Source organism: Erpetoichthys calabaricus, chromosome 4 (assembly GCF_900747795.2).
Source record: "Erpetoichthys calabaricus chromosome 4, fErpCal1.3, whole genome shotgun sequence".
Lineage (NCBI taxonomy): Eukaryota > Metazoa > Chordata > Cladistia > Polypteriformes > Polypteridae > Erpetoichthys > Erpetoichthys calabaricus.
In genome coordinates this window covers 271,335,453-271,352,689 of record NC_041397.2, presented here as the reverse complement: position 1 = coordinate 271,352,689, position 17,237 = coordinate 271,335,453, and the positions used below count along the sequence as shown (strand labels likewise).

At 34.8% G+C, this 17,237-nt stretch overlaps 1 long non-coding RNA gene across 1 annotated transcript; it reads right to left on the bottom strand.

The window, feature by feature from the left end:
- Positions 1-2,926: 2,926 nt before the first annotated feature.
- Positions 2,927-15,020, bottom strand: LOC127527629 (uncharacterized). The gene is made up of 3 exons (XR_007934818.1): positions 14,898-15,020; positions 14,409-14,449; positions 2,927-8,509 (listed from the first exon to the last, which is right to left on the bottom strand). It is a non-coding gene; the product is annotated as an uncharacterized LOC127527629 (long non-coding RNA).
- Between the last annotated feature and the right edge of the window lie 2,217 nt (positions 15,021-17,237).

The following is a 17,237-nucleotide window of genomic DNA, read 5'->3' as shown; positions in this document are numbered from 1 at the left end:
CTGTGAGATTAGGCATTCTAAGGCTACATATTAATAATACAATAGGGGAAAGCAGAGCAATATATATTACTCTACCAAGACAAAACAAAATGCTTATAAGATAAAGGGGATTATCAGAGAAGGGCTTGAAAAGAAGATTTCTCTATATGAAGATGATATGGTACTGTATATATCAGACCCACAAAATACTGTGCCTACAGTTCTAACAGCACTAACAGAATTTCAAAAGATTTCTGGTCTCAGAATTAAATTGAATAAAAGAGTGCTCTTTCCAGTGAATTCTCAAGCACACAATATTATTAAATACCTAGGGATAAACATCATAAGTAAACATAAAGCTCTTTATCAACATCATTTTGCCATCTGTATGGAAAAAATTAAGCAAGACTTGCATGGATGGTCTACCCTTCATCTCACTTTAACTGGAAGAATTAACATTGTCAAGATGAATATCCCTCCTAAGCTTCTTTTTCTATTTCAAAATATTCCAATATTCATCAATAAATATTTTTTTAAGAAATTAGATTCAACCAGAACCTCGTTTATTTAGAATTCAAACATCCATGTATCCAAAGGGTAACCCCTACAAAGACCTAAGGCAGAAGGTGGCATGGCTCTACTTAACTTTCAATTTTATGACTGGGTGGCAAATATACAATATATAAAAACCTGGACATTGACGCAGATAGATGAAAATACACAGGCTTGGTCCGCAATAGAAATAAAATCTTGCAGTACTTCTTTATATTCCTTGCTTTGTACCCCATTAAGTAGAAATCATTACCAATATACTAATAACCCAATAGTGCTTCACTCACTCAGAACATGGAACCAATGTAGGAAGTACTTTAAGACAGAGAAGCTTTTATCTGTGGCACCTCTGCACAAGAACCACCTTTTCCCACCCTCTCAATCATATGACGTTTTTCTGGAAAAAATTTGGGATTAAATCACTTAGAGATCTGTACATAGACAACGTCTTTGCATCCTACGAACAATTAAACTCTAAATTTAACTTTCCAGCAACATATTTCTTTCACTACCTTCAAATTAGAAACTTTGTTAAACAAAACCTGCCCAATTTTCCTCACCTCCCACCTACCTCTATTGCAGAAAAAATATTGATCAGTCTCGAGGGCTCAGACAATACAATACAATACAGTTTATTTTTGTATAGCCCAAAATCACACAGGAAGTGCCGCAATGGGCTTTAACAGGCCCTGCCTCTTGACAGCCCCCCAGCCTTGACTCTCTAAGAAGACAAGGAAAAACTCCCAAAAAAACCTAGTAGGGAAAAATGGAAGAAACCTTGGGAAAGGCAGTTCAGAGAGAGACCCCTTTCCAGGTAGATTGGGCGTGCAGTGGGTGTCAAAAGAAGGGGGTCAATACAATACAGTACAGTACACAGAACAATTTCTCAATATAGTAAGAAATAAAAAAAAATATATATATATATATATAAATTTTAGAAGTACAGAGCAGAATTTAACAGTAGATGATATATCCCATAATAAGATTTGTATTTGTATAGAGTCCTGGAGACCTCATCCTTCAAGCTGCCTCCCCCATTTGGCCATTCCACAGCTGAAAAAGTGCTGGGCCAGCCAATCCGATGAAAGGACCCCTCTCTCCCACGATTCCTGCGATCCTACATCTGGGATGACTTTTCCTTAGGCAGGCAAAACAACTTGGCAGGTGGGCCGTGGCACCAAGTGCCACATTTGAGTACCGAGAAGAAAAACAGAATAAGTGAGGGTTAGTATCCAATTATAACTGTCATGTTACTTATGTTTAAGTGCTAATGACTAACAACAGAGATGCAGTCTGTACAGTTAATCAGCAGCTCTAGTCAGGATATGCTAAACTGAAGTAGTGAGTCTTCAGCCGGGATTTAAAAGCTGAGACCGAAGGGGCATCTCTTATAGTAGCAGGCAGACCATTCCACAGTTTAGGGGCCCTGTAACTAAAAGCTCGACCCCCCACTGTTATTTTATTAATCCTTGGAATCATAAGCAGACCGGCATCTTGAGATCTTAATGTGCGCTCTGGTTTGTAAGTCATGATAAGTTCAGACAAGTAAGCCGGACCTCGACCATTTAATGATTTATATGTTAAAAGACAGCATCTCCGTAATATATAAAACCATATTACAGTCCCTCCCTTTCAAAGATCACAGTGTACAGTGAAAAAAGGATCTCTCACTCAACATCTCAGAAAAGCAGTGGAAGGTATCAATGCACAGAATTCACTTGAGCTCCATATGCGCAAAGCATACAATTATTCAACTTAAAATTATATATCGAGCGCATCTGTCTTGCTTAAAATTACCCAAAATTTTTCCAGGGCAAGATCCAACCTCCAAACATTGCAATCAAGTTCTAGCCTCATTGGGCCTGCACCAAATTAAAATAATTTTGGACCAAAAAAAATGGAAATGTACTACCTGAGCCCCACTAAGTCGGTATTTTGCAGCTGGTGTGGCCACGATATTTTGGGGCCTGAACTGTTTGTTTGATTTTTAGCTTTTCATTGGGTTTTGAGGTATGCAGATGGTGAATCTCCCCATTCATATCCAACAGACTGAATGCCTATTATTAGACAGGCCAAGGACGCCAGAGTGAAAAATGCATAGTTCAATTTCTGTTGGTGTTGACTTTGCATGTTCTCCATTTTCTCAGGGTTTTCTTCTTGGTACTTTGTTTTACGCTTCCAAAAGACATGTAAAATAAATGTATTAATGACTTTAAATTTGTCTGGTATGAGTGAATAATGGAATACGTTTGTGGATACCCTCTGATTTAATGGCACAATTTCCATTGTTGGTTTCTTTCTGGTAGCAGGTGATGTTTCCAGCCACAACCTTGAAATGGATAAAGCAGGTCCAGGAAATAAATGAGTAGATAGAAGATCCAGTGGGACCTTAATTGTACTTGTTTCTTTTGACACCTGTTTTCATTTCATTTAGCCATTTCTTTCCAATACTGCCACACGACTTAGTTTTTTTATTTTAAATTTGTAACTTTATTATCACAACTTAATTGCAGATGTTCATTTATCATTTTAGGTTAAAATTAAAACATATGTGGTATCCTTGCCAGTAGATTTTATTTTTCATTTTATTATACATTTGGTTGTATTAGCAAATGTTTTTCAATACATTTGTGTTAAGAAACAGCAACTGTTACATTATAAAATAATATATAAAAATACAAACAATATTACCCATAGGAGCAGCTCTAATGCACAAATCACATTAATAACTACTTACAATCTTCTCAGCTTAGTAGCTTTACAGGAGGACATTTTTTTTCTGTTAGCTAATAATAATGTAGACCATATTTAAAATTAATTACAATATTTCTAACAGAAAATTAATCTTGGTTCTCAGTTTTATGCATACAGTGTTTGACATGCTGATTTATTAATTCAAATAATCAATATACATTCCATATAGTGCCTCTTTACTGTAAGCCCAGTCTTAAATTCTTTAAGCAATTAAGTATACTTTAATATTTACCACGAAATCTTATATGAAATGTTCTCATTTAAATAAATAACACCATTCTAAGTTAAACAGATTCTTAACCTTAATGTTAAATTACAAGATTTTTCATTTTCAGTGTTGATCAAAATGTATATAATTTTAATAAAAAAAGAAAATCAATTACAACTGAAGCTTTGTCCATTATCAGAAAAAGCATTTTTCTACATTATGGTTCATTTAAATAAATGTCTTTTCTTATGTTTTCAAATATAAATTTTCTTCTACTATCGTATTATCTGTAAATCCTTGCAAGAGCCATGTGTTTTATATGAATAATATTACCTGAATTTGTCTGTGAGAATTATCAAACAATTCTGTGTTTTGTTAAATAAAAACAGATACTAGCAGAAGTTGATACCACCACAATTTTAACACTTTGGTCAAAAGGCAGAATAGCAAACATATACTATGAGAGGAAAAAAATCAAGGTGTTTGGTTGCTACCCTGCTACTTTCAGAAATGTGGTGCTGTTCCTGTTGTGTCTGAAGACTGTTTTATGCTTAAATCATACTGGCTGTCAGGTCATGTTTGCACCTTGGAAGATCAAGTGAAGTGCTAGATAAAGCACAGGGCTAAGAAGAAGGGAGAGACAAGTATAGAGACGGTAGAACAGCCATATGTTCTGTACGAGGCTTGGGGTGTTTCCCAGTTCAAGTATAAGTATGTATAGAATACATATAATATGAATAATTGGTCTGGCAAGCAGACTTGGTTAATCATCTAAATTTCCCCTGCAGAAATCTTTCACTTTTAATCAATCTAACTAATATTGATTTTAGAATTTTAAGAACGCTGAAATTAAAGTGCACAGGGATATAAAAGCACAGTCGTATTGCTAAGCTATTCATCACTGGACATTAATAAGCAACATTCACTTTTCTCACTTACATAATTCGTCAGATTCTATCTATCTATCTATCTATCTATCTATCTATCTATCTATCTATCTATCTATCTATCTAGTACATTAAGTTTTTGAAAAAGTACGTACACAAATTATAATATAGTACTTGTCTATTTCTACTGTATATGTTATGAAAAGTGTTTTTGTAAGTTACAGCAAGCAAAGTTAACTCTTTAATTAGTTCATTTTGTGATCAGCCTCATTCTAATGTGAAGTTGCAAGGGAATGGGCCAGTTCTGGCAGCATTGCTCTAGAGCAGCTTATCTCAGACATGACCAATCTGGAGTTGTTTGTCAATTTACAGTACTTTGCACAAGGATTTAGAAGATGTGGCGAAAAACATGTGGACACAGGAAAAACATACAAATACTGTAATGACTACACTGGCATTTAAAGTAATTACTTTTTTGTTTACTTTTATCTGTAAAATAAATTTTACTTTCTTAGTTTAATATCTTTTCATTATTATGATTTACCTCATATAAAGTTTTTCTATGAGACTTTTACCATGGCCATTTTGAAAGCATTTGTTTTGTGAAAACAATTGCTTATTCCTTGATTGTGGGTGATAGGGAGCTTTCATGGTGTGGGTAGAAAGAAGAAATTAGATACAGTAAAAGGATATAAAAACACTTAAGCAAAATTTCCCCAACTTTTGGAAGTTCCCTAGGTAGATTCAATCAGATTGACCACCATCACACTGAATGATTAAAATGATAATGATACAGTATTTGCATATGTTTTGTTAGTCATAAATTCACATTTACAATAACAATTTTAACAATGTGTAAAATGCACTTGTGGTATTCTATATTAATTTAAAAAATGTTTTTTGTTGATGATAAGAATAACAAGAAATCTTCATGATAACCAAGAAAAAATACATTTTTTCAGAGAACTAAAAATTTTAAATACACTTTTGCATTTATAATAAGTATTCTTCAAACACTGGCTTATATTTCTGGGAACATTAGAAGAATTGAACATATTGTTTACTAAAATGTGAGAGTGATAAATTTTCAAAATTAGATAAAATGTTCATTTTAAAAATGAACTGTGCAAGAGGAACATCATTTTTACCCCCTCAACACGACTACATATCTACAGGAGCTCTTTAGACCCCAAGGGCTTCCACTTCCATCCTCTTCTTTTCATTGGTCTTTTGTCTTTTAGGTGATTGAGTTGTTCATATCCTGTACTACAATGGACACATTTTAAGAGCTGTAGGCAGTAAAACACTTTTATCCCATTGAATTGATCATAATAATTACATAAAAGGGGTAATTATAAAGTGAAATTCCAAAAAAAAAAAAATTAAAAAGGGTTAAATGTTGCCATTATTATCCATATCTCTGGCAATATCTCAATTAACCTGTTTTCAGTTATCTTCCTACATAACAAAATCAGACTGGATATTCTTTTTCTGGACATCGACTGCATTTTGTGATTCATTACACACTGTGTCATACCTACACTTTCCAATTAATGGATGCTTTATTCTTCTAGATACCTTGTAATGTTTCTTATTTTCTGTGGTACAGAGGCTTTCTAACTACTGTAGTGGTAAATATTTTATCTATTAAAATAAAAATTTTAAAATTGTAATTAGATCATATGAGATGTAATTTGCTGCTTCTGCCTTCCACTGTTCCATATTTAGCGCAGTTTGCGTGTTATTTTGCAATATCCACCTGATATTCTGGGGTGTAACTCTTTTTAATTGCCAGCTCTACATTGGCCTGTTGATGCGTATTTACATGAGACTTCTGGGAGATGAACTTGTACCATCTCAGTTAATAGGATGGACAAGCTTGTTGGGTAAATAGCCTGTTATCGTAACAGTTGTTCTAATGTTTTCTACCCATGGTTATCTCCTGCCAGGATAGGTGCTGCGTAATGAAGTCTAGAAATGAGAACAGCAGAGAGAGAAAATACATGGATCTATGGAAGGATGGATATTATGTGGTGTTTTTGTCTTAAACTGGTGCAAAAGAAAATCATTTGACTTCAGTTAACAATTTCACATTCTACATAAGTGCCATTTTAAATCTGATAATGAATAGCCAGCAGCCCTACCATCTGCACTTCAGAACAGGTACTTCACCAGAAGCTAAGCATGTTTGAGCTTGGCCAGTACAAGTATGGCAAACCAACCAGGAGAGACCTGATTGTTCCTGGAACAGGTGCTGGTGAGGCCATCAAAGGCACTTACCCTGTAGTCTGTATGTGAATCCGAATGGCCCAGTGCAGTGAAGGGGAAACTTGTTTCATAATAATGGTGCTGTCCTTCAGATGAAATGTAAAATTGAGCTCCTGACTCTCTGTGGTCATAAAAGATCCTTGGGCATCCAGTGAGGTGTACCTCGATGTCTTGTATAAACTGCTCATCATGGTCTGATCATTCTTACCCTCTAATCATCCCCTGTTCCTAATTGGCTAGTTCTCCCACCCCTTCACCACTTAATAGTTATTGTGTAGTGAGTGTAAGAATGGCTGCCATGTCATCATCCAGATGGATGCTGCACATTAGCGGTGGTTGAATTGGCTCCCCCTACTGTCTATGTCAAGCGCTTCCAGTGTCTAGAGAAGCACTATATATAAATATGACTAAATAGACATTTCTGAAATTAACATAAAACAAGTTTACATACAGAGATATTATTTTCCATTAAAATAACACTAGAAACTATGCAAATAAGAAAAATGTTAACAGACAATAACTTAATAGAGTATTAAGAGATGTTTGACCTGATTGGTTATCGTAAAACAAAAATATGCAAATAATATGCCATTATAAAAATAAGACAAATTACTATGATTATAATCATGATCATTTAAAAATCTCTCCGGAAATTTCTCATTATTATTTGGGTTTCAAGATATTATTCTAGGCAAGATCTTTTTAATTCAAAAGCAAAATTAAAGTGTCACTTAGTGATCTAATTTTTGGCAAACTGGTATACAGAGGAGTTGACATTCAAAAGCTGGAACACAGGACGAATGCATAGGCCCAGGCTGAAACTACATGCGATGGCTGTCTGTAGAAGTGGCTATCTCTTGTGGACTTGAATCATACAGAGATCCAAGATGTGTCCATCAATCCTTACCAACTTCTGTATGCGTGCAGGAAAGTCCATCCTCACTGTCTGCATGACATCTTGTGATAGGACCACAATACACTGCAGATGGTGCTCAGGACAAGGATACCACAGGCTACCTTATAAAGTCATGTGCTGTATATAGCACAGGTTTTCAGTTCTACCTCTCAGTTTGCTACTGTGGGCAACTTATATATTTATAATGCTCATCGCAGTCTAACAGAGCTGACAAATCTTCCAGGACACATTTACATAATTAGTAGCCTGTCTTTTCATTCTAAATGACTTGCTTCATCTCCAGATTCATCAATAGACATACATTCTGCACATTTCACAGTGCCTCAGCATTAGGTGGTCATTTACTGCAGTTAGAGTTCCAAATGAATTTCACTTTGAACAAAGATCAAATGTTGAGAAGCATACATATTTTAAAAGCTCCTATGTTTTGAAGCTTCTTGTTTCTTGAGATGTGGATTTTGATGTATAAATAGCACCTTAATATATAATGAGAAATGTGCAAGTTCATTCCATTAAAATGGCAAAACATTTCTCATTATTAAAAACAGCTGAACTAGTAAATGCAAATAACTTAGCTTTTCATACTCGTATTGCAGCATACTCTGTAAACTCCTCCATAACTGGGGATTGACATTTTCGCCGATTATTCTCTTCTGTATTGTGCTTCAAAGCAGCGTATATGATAGGAATATTATCATCCTCGATACAGGCCTTGTTGGTACCACAGACATCAGAAGCATCCTTGCTAACAGTCTTCATCTTAGCTCTGTCTTTACGGGAGCCTTGCCTGTGATTCCTAGGAGTAGGTAAAACTGAATCATTGTCATATATGACATCATACACTTTGTCAACGTCCGGTTCATACGTTTGCTTGCGAACACTTGGTAGCCGATTGTGGCTCATGTCTGACAAGCTGACTTGGGATGGATCATCAGGAATTTGGATCTGCAAAAATAAAAAATAAAGGAAAGTTAACTAAACCTGTTTCTATTGCCATTTTCAGATCCGTTGGTAAAGTCACCTTCTATTAAATCATTTCACACATTTTCAGGGCAATAGGAAATAGTTTTTTGATGTGCTTTCCTTTAACAGTGGTTAGTACATAATTATTAATAATTTCAGACTAATGTGCAATATAATAATTTAACAATAATTTATATAAGATAAATAAGAACAATTTAGACTTTAGTAATCTTCTTGTTCTTCTTTCGGCTGCTCCCGTTAGGGGTTGCCACAGCGGATCATCTTCTTCCATATCTTTCTGTCCTCTACATCTTGTTCTGTTACACCCATCACCTGCATGTCCTCTCTCACCACATCCATAAACCTTCGCTTAGGCCTTCCTCTTTTCCTGTTCCCTGGCAGCTATCACAAAATGACCGTATCACTTAATATATAACTTCTCAGATGCCATGTACTTTTTTGCTGTATATTTAGCTCTTATTTCTGATATACACTGTACATATGTAGTGACTAGCATCCTTTAAGAACTCTAGAATAAATGTTATCCAGTTCCCTGTTAGTTGTCTGATTTCAGCATTTTTAATACAAGTAGCACTTCTCTATCTACAATTTCCATATCATTAAGTACCTTTTTGGCTGTCCCTGTTATTACTCGGAGGGAATTTATGGACTTATTTGCACATGAAAAGTTTAGAAAAATACAAGTTTAGAACATTCATTATTTCAGTACCTGTATATTTTAATTTACCCCTGGTTTTCTGACACAGTTTGCCACCTCCCTGACCATCCTTTTACTGATAACATACTGAAAGAATCTCTTTGGGTCATTGTTTGCCTTTTCTGCAATATTTCTCTCTGCCTTTTAGCTTTCCTAATGTCCTTTTCAACTACGGCTCTCATGGTCTCATGAGCCCTACAGTTAACACTGGCATCTTATATGCCTTACTCAGCTGTTTTTCCATTGCAGCTTCCTTTTTAGCTCCTTGTTTATCCACTATACAGTTTTCTTTAGTTTTATATTGCCTCTTAATTTTGGGATTAAGTTGTCCTGCATTATATTTAAAACATTTTTAACCTGCTCCATTGTCTCTTAGCTATCTGCACACTTAAAAACTTATCCCAGTTTATCCTCTTTAGATTTTACCCTATCAGCTCACATTTTGCGTTACTAAAATTAAACTTAATAGTTTCATCATTTACATATGTATTTTGCTGAAACACTTTGAACTACATTATATTATGGTCAGTAATGGTTCTGTCACCTCTACACTATGAATTCTACCTTGATTATTACAAAATGGTAAATTTAGACAAGTTTCTCCCTCCCATTGAGGTTTTAGCTTACAGTGTTAAGAAGAAGGCAATGTTACATAAACATACTGTACTCTTATTCATGCACTCCATGATTTGTAAGGTTATCCCCATTAATATTAAGGTAATTAAAGTCCCCATGACTGTAATATACAGCTCAAAACTTGAATTTTTAATACTATTAATAACAGATGCACATTAAAGCTACTGTGTACATGGGGGAGTGTTAGTCTATAACACTCCTACAACAACGGGACTCTAAATATAATGGTGTCTAGTTGAACCCAAGCATCCTTACTAAGATGGGTCTCATCATTCAGTTGGAGAAGATTTGCATTCCGATTTTTTTCACCTAAATGGCACCCCAATGTGTTTACACTTTTCCCTACCATTTTTATAAAATGTGTAATCATCTAAATTATACTTATTCCCATCTCTGTCACTTACCCAGTTTTTTGTTGTTGTTATTATGTAATAATTATGCCCAGCTTCATACACTTACAACTCATTTCTTTTATTTTTTTCAAACAAACAGTTCTTCATATATTTGGCTCTTTAACTATAGGCTAGAAATGTCTAGGTTACTTTGTGCAAGTTCTAAACCTGGCCTGTCTTAAACACCCTGCCCTCCATTCACAAGTTTAAACAATCCTCAATTAACTTTCTTGAATGCTTCCGCAATTACATTGGAGGCCCTCTGATTCAGATGTAATCTGTCACAGTGGAACAAGTACCATCAGTTCCAAAAGGTGCTCCAAATTCCCATTAACCTATGCTCCACTCTCCAACACCAAAATATGTATAATAAAGAATAAATCTTGAATCACAAAAACTAATTTCAGACATAAGTAACCAAATTGATTTGAAACTGAAAAACAGCAGCGTTAAATACAAAGCAGATATATACAAAGATGAATGTTACCACACTATTTACCATTCCAAAAAATCTGCACTAAGATGTGTTTCGAAGTGATGTGCCCTGTACACCAAGTGCTCTGCTCCCTTCAGCTTCACCACTGATTTATAGTGGCTGGAGCACACTTCAGCTTTCGCTAATGGCAAAAGTTATTTTTGAACGAAAAGGATGGCTTTTTGTTTTGTTAAGGATAGGCTTTCCTACTGAAAAATCCTTCCAACACTTTTCAAACAGCTATGTAAAATGTAGGAAAACTAAATTATTGTAGATATACATTACTTTTATATGCCATTGCCCAAGGTGCTTTCGTGATTGTTTCACTTAGATGAATGTTAGCATGTCATAAATAAAGAGGGCAGGAAAAGTTTTAGTGGATTGCTGTCACTAATCTTATTTACTGTTGATTCTTTAAATAACTATGGTGAATTGCAATGTTGATTTTTACATTATTTAGAATATTTGTTGAATTTCTGATGTGCTGATTTTTAAGAAATATGCCTAGAACATAATAAATTTGACAAATGAGAGAAGACCATTCAGTCCATCAAGCCCGTTTGTTTAGCTAATAATTAAGCTGTCTCAATATCTCTTCTAGATTGTTCTTAAAAAAATCAAGGTTTCAGATTTAGCTACATGTCTCAGCTGTTTGTTCCATATTCCCACAATTCATTGCATAAAGAAGTGTTCTCTGGATTTAGAGCTAAATCATCACACAGTGACCTCAAGTATGTGATTCACTATTTAGTTGAAAGAATTCTGTTGGATCTCCTTTCAGGACTAAACAGGTTTTATTCTCTGAGTCTGAATGAGGAAGACATGTCCTTAAGTGCTAGGATGTACTTGGTTGCTCTCCTCTGCACAGCTTCAAGTGCTACTATGTCTTTCCTGCAGCATGATGACTGGAATTGCATACAGTATTCCAGGTGCGGTCTCTGTAGTGCATTATATACAGTAGTATGAGCATAACATGCTTTGATTTATATTGAACAGTTTTTACAGCATCACCTTTTTATTTGCATTTTTAATTGCTTATGGACATTGCTTAGATGATGAAAACATTGTGTCAACATAAATCCCTAAGTCCTTTTCAGAGGTTGCTTCCTGTACAACGATATCTGCCATCTTGGATTTATAATTGATGTTCCTTTTGGCCATATGTAGCATACATTATAACTGCATTTTTCAAGTGTTTGCCCAGTTCTGAAGCTTGTCCAAGTCTTTCTGAATCGTTTTTGTTGCCTACTCAGTATCTGCCATCGCTCCAATTTTAGTATCATCTGTAAATTTCACATGTTTACTATCTATATCAAAATCTAGTTCATTAAAGTAAACCAGAAATAATAACGGCCCCAGGACAGCCCTTTGAGAGACCCGCTCCATGGAGTATTCTCCTCTTCTTTGTACTCTGTGCCTGCTGACAGTTAACCAACTTGTGATCCAGGTTTGCAGGTTACCTCTGATGCCTGCAGCTTTTAGAATGAATCTTCGTGTGCTGATGACTTCATGTGCTGATGATTATGATCAGTGAGGAAACTGCTAAACCTCAGTAAGCTGCAGTTCATAAACCACGGTGCAAAACAGACCATCTGACATTTAGGCCATGTTATTTTATTTAACCAAAACCACACAGAGATTCTGTGATGTATTCTTTGACGACCACGGAACGGTCATTCTGCTCTACTTTTCAAGATGTTTGAAAAATACCTTGCACAGTCAGTATTTGAAAATATGTTTTAAAAGTCTGAAAAAGGTTCTCATGAGTCATTCAACCATTCTGAGCTCCAGTAGAATGGAAGTCCGGAAGACAAAAAAGGAAGTGACTGTTAGAAGCTGGTTGTCTACCACTTTAGTGAATATCAGAAGCTATTGTTTCTTATGTAACATTACCTGTCTGAAAGTGAAAAAATGTCCTTAATAAACCTCTCATTTTAGAGTTGAGTCTGTCATAGATCTTTAATATTAGTAATGAGTTTTTATTGAATTTCACTTTTTTTACTAATAAAATGACCAAGACCTGTGAACAAGCCTTTTCCATTGTGTATGAAATTTAGGAGTTGGTCTTGCAATGCTTTAATATTCAGTAACATATGAAGTGAGAACCAGAAAGCAGAACTAGCAACTGAGATGGCATCATATTTAATATGCAGTTGATTTTGTACATAAAAATATTCTAAATATATAGAGGCACCTTTATTGTTTTCATGGCAGCACTTTTTTTATTGCTGTCTGGTTGAGGTCAATGGAACGAACACATTTTATTTTGTATAACATCTTCCTATAGTGAATGTCAAACCACAGCTTGAAAAGTGTACAATTGTTTGTGTAATTCTTCCACATGAAGCCTGAAAACCATGTGAACTGATTCAGATCATTTATGTTAGGTAGAATTCCTAGTGGGTGCTGGGTGGTCTTGTGGCCTCGGAACCCCTGCAGATTTTGTTGTTTTTTTCTCCAGTCGTCTGGAGTTTTTTTTTTTTGCTTGTTTTTTCTGTCCTCCCTGGCCATCAGACCTTACATTATTCTTTGTTAATTAGTATTGCCTAAGTTTATTTTTATATTTTTTCTTTTTTTCTTTCTTCATCTTGTAAAGCACTTTGAGCTACATCATTTGTATGAAAATATGCTATGTAAATAAATGTTGTTGTTGTTGTATACTTTTTTCTATAGGGCTGAGAAGGTTAAGGCTGACACTGTATGTCAGATTGGGAATAAACTGAAAATATTGTGTTTAAAGCCTAATAAATTAGACACCTTGCCACAAAAAAAATGGAGCAGCCAATACAACCAAAATCATCACACAGTATTGTTAAACCAACACTTGCATACTGATTTTGACTGTGTCAGCTCCTCCACTGTGCATAGTTTTCTTTTTAATACCAGGCCTGTGTAAGCAATGTCAAACTGCAGATACCATATGCCATGCATACGCTATATTCAGATCTTAGGCAGCCTGTTCAGCAAGATTGATCTAAAGTCTCTCTATCCAAAAATGCCATCTTCAGTGGTCAATAGAACATCATGCTAGTAGACGTCGCCATTCTGAGTGAGTCACAGTCAAGACACAGAAAGTTAATGACCTGTTTCAGTCCAGTAAGGGTGTTCTGATGCTCTCACCTTTCTTTTTCTTGACTCTATTTAGTGTACATGTGCTACAACACTTCCTACTCTTTTGAACCGGATTACAAATATAAAATTCTAGCTATAGAAAGACCAGATCCATTACAAAATAAATGCAGTTATGGAGACACAATCACATGCCGAGTTTACTAGCTTGTTCTGGTCAAACCATTTTAATTCAGCATTTATTATCACTTACTCTTGACACACTGTGGAAGCAATACACTAACATTAGCTTTAAGCGATAGCTTAAATGTTACTTTCTACTGTTGTTCAATTTGATCTATATTTTTTTAAGTTATGCAGAAAACTAAACTCAAGGCTGTTATATTTATATCCATTAAAATGTGCCTGTTAAAAGTCTGTTAAAATTCAGTCACATTATAATTTGAAGCTCCAAATATTTGAGTACTATAATATACTCAAAATATGTCTGTTTACTTACTTTAAGGTACTTCCTTAATTTTTACGTTTTCTTGATGATACATATTTTTGCACAGTGCTGTACATTAGTTAAAATGTTTAGCTCTTACCCACCTGCTGTACGTGAAGCACATCCTTCTGTGATTTGGATCTCTCTGAACAAAAAAATGGATTATTAATTGATGAGAACCTTTAATATAATGCAATACTGTCATCATTGTTATCATTTTCTAAATACACATATGTTTTATGACAAGAGTATAACATATTAGCATAAATTACAGTTACAACAATGTACATCACTGTGGAGTGGTGCAGTGGTAGCACTGCTAGTGCTGCATAGTAAGGAGAACAGGGTTTGCTCCCAGGGCTCCCTACAAATTGTGGATAAGCACATTTATCCTAGCCTAAAAATGGTCCAATACTTCCACTTTGATAAACACCATTCTTAGACTTTTGCTCATAAACACTTTAAGCTCTACTTAAAACATATGCATAAATGCAGTTCAGCCCCCAGAAGTGTTTGCCATCTGCTTTATAGGTTACCACTAAAATATTTAAAGATTTTCTCTTAAAATGTTAATTTTAAAATGTCTACATTACCTTTGTTTCTTTGGATGCAACAACATAGTATAAACAGAAATATAAAGCATAGTAATCCAGAAGATGCACATATGTAGATGGGAATATAACTATTAGCAATGTTGTCATCATGTTCATTAGCTGTAACAGAATACATAAATATATTACCATACCATTTTTATTTGTTAAGCGCTTAAAAACACAGCATTACAACTGACCGAAGCGCTGTACAGTTAAAACAAGCAAGACTAAAAGCAAAATATTAAAAACAAACATTAAGAGAGAATTAAAACAGAAACACTAAAAACAGGTCAGGGGACCCAATAAAACAGAGAAATAGCAAAAAGCAAGTGGAAATAAGACAGGTTAAGAATTAAAAGCCAATATTAGAAACAGAATATTATATATCAGAATTAGCATATTAGAATCCAATTAATTCTTGTTTTTTAAATTAAGTTTGCATGTATAGTCATCCATCCATCCATCCATTTTCCAACCCGCTGAATCCGAACACAGGGTCACGGGGGTCTGCTGGAGCCAATCCCAGCCAACACAGGGCACAAGTCAGGAAACCAATCCCGGGCAGGGTGCCAACCCACCGCAGTGTATAGTCATCAAATACTAATTAATAAAATAGCAAAAGTAATAGTAATTCCTACATTTATAGCTGCTACTTGAGGAATCTTTTACACAATATATTTGTTTAATTAAAATTCTGTATCCCTGAATATAACCACACAGTGTAAAATTATAGCCAAGAAATTAGAAGAAACTGTAAAAGTGAGTTATAAATTGATACTCTGTGGACCGTGGAAATGCAAATAATTGCATTCTTCACTTAAGGGCTAATTAATACCATATATATTGCAGGTCTTTATTTTTCATTAGAGATGTGTTCTTTGGTTAAATGCTTAATTGTTTTAGAATTTTTGTCAAATTTGTTACTGAGTACTTTCATGCTTACCAATAAAGGGTAACAGGTAGTTGATACACTGGCACAGCCACCCTTTTGCTCAAGGCAGAAATCTTTTTAACTTTCAAACATTAGTGGATGTTTTTGTGCCTGTCATGTTCGCCACAGGTAATGTGGAATTAGGATTTGATCCAAGGGAGGAACCACATAAATAGTCACCACATACAAGGAATGTAGAAGAATCTTTTTAAATTGCTATTCTTTTAAAGTGTGAAGACACATTTCTGCGGTTATGTTTTGCATTCATATTTGCCTATTTGAACTTCGTTAAATTTTGTATCTGGTCATGGTTTCAAAGAACCTGATTTTGATATTAATTTTCTATTAGAAGTCATTTTTCAAAAGTAAGTAATTTATTGCATCTTTTTCTGATGCCATCTTTGTTTTCACATGCACCACCAAGATGCGGCTCCCAGTTACCAGGGATGTGGTCGAGGAGATCATGAGATTTGTTATTAAAATATATTTACAGGTTGACACTGGAGAGAATGTTTCACTTGAGTCTTCAATAATCTCTGGATATTACTGTAAGAGTTCTTCTCTAGTGTTTCTGACTCTTTCTCCTGTCCTTGACTTTGATTTCTGGTTTAGTGTTTTGGTTTAACAAATGATAACTGTCTCTTGATATAGACTCTGGGCTTTTGCCATTTCTTCTCCTGATCTTCTTCATTATTCACAACGTTTGTCCATTTTTCACAGCAAACATAACATCTCCATTAAGATTGTCAAGACTGTATAAAGAGCAACAATCTGCTCAAGCATGTACCTTGCTTAATATATTCAGTCCTAAACAGATTGCCACCTAAAATAAAGCATTTTAATTATATTCTGAAATAGGCATGAAAAAGGATATAATTGTGCATGTGTCTGCATGTTATTTAATTTTGGAATGAAGTTGTTAATTGGAAAAAAAACAAGACGCGACTTGTTTCTTGTCATGTGTAGACTCTTTGTTGATCTGTGAGACATGTGCTTTGGTTATTATGGTTGTATGATCAATGCTGCTGACAATTCTTGGGGATTACTATCTTAAACATGCATCAGAGACAAAAACACTACTTGGTATATTTTCCCACAATGCATGGAAAATGCACATTCTCAGCTTCATCTGTAGAAATCAAGATATACAAAAGAATTTAATGTGGTACATTTTTCCACAGAAAAAAAACACGGTAAATGTGCAGCATATGGCTTTTTGTGTGTCTTTGTTCAGAAAATATGCAACGTATCTCATTTTTTAAAACATACATTACGCTCCTTTACAATGATGCAAATGAAATTAGCTTCACAAAACTGTACTTGAAATTAAACTTTGTTGTTTTACCCATCACTAGATAGATAGATAGATAGATAGATAGATACTTTATTAATCCCAATGGGAAATTCAC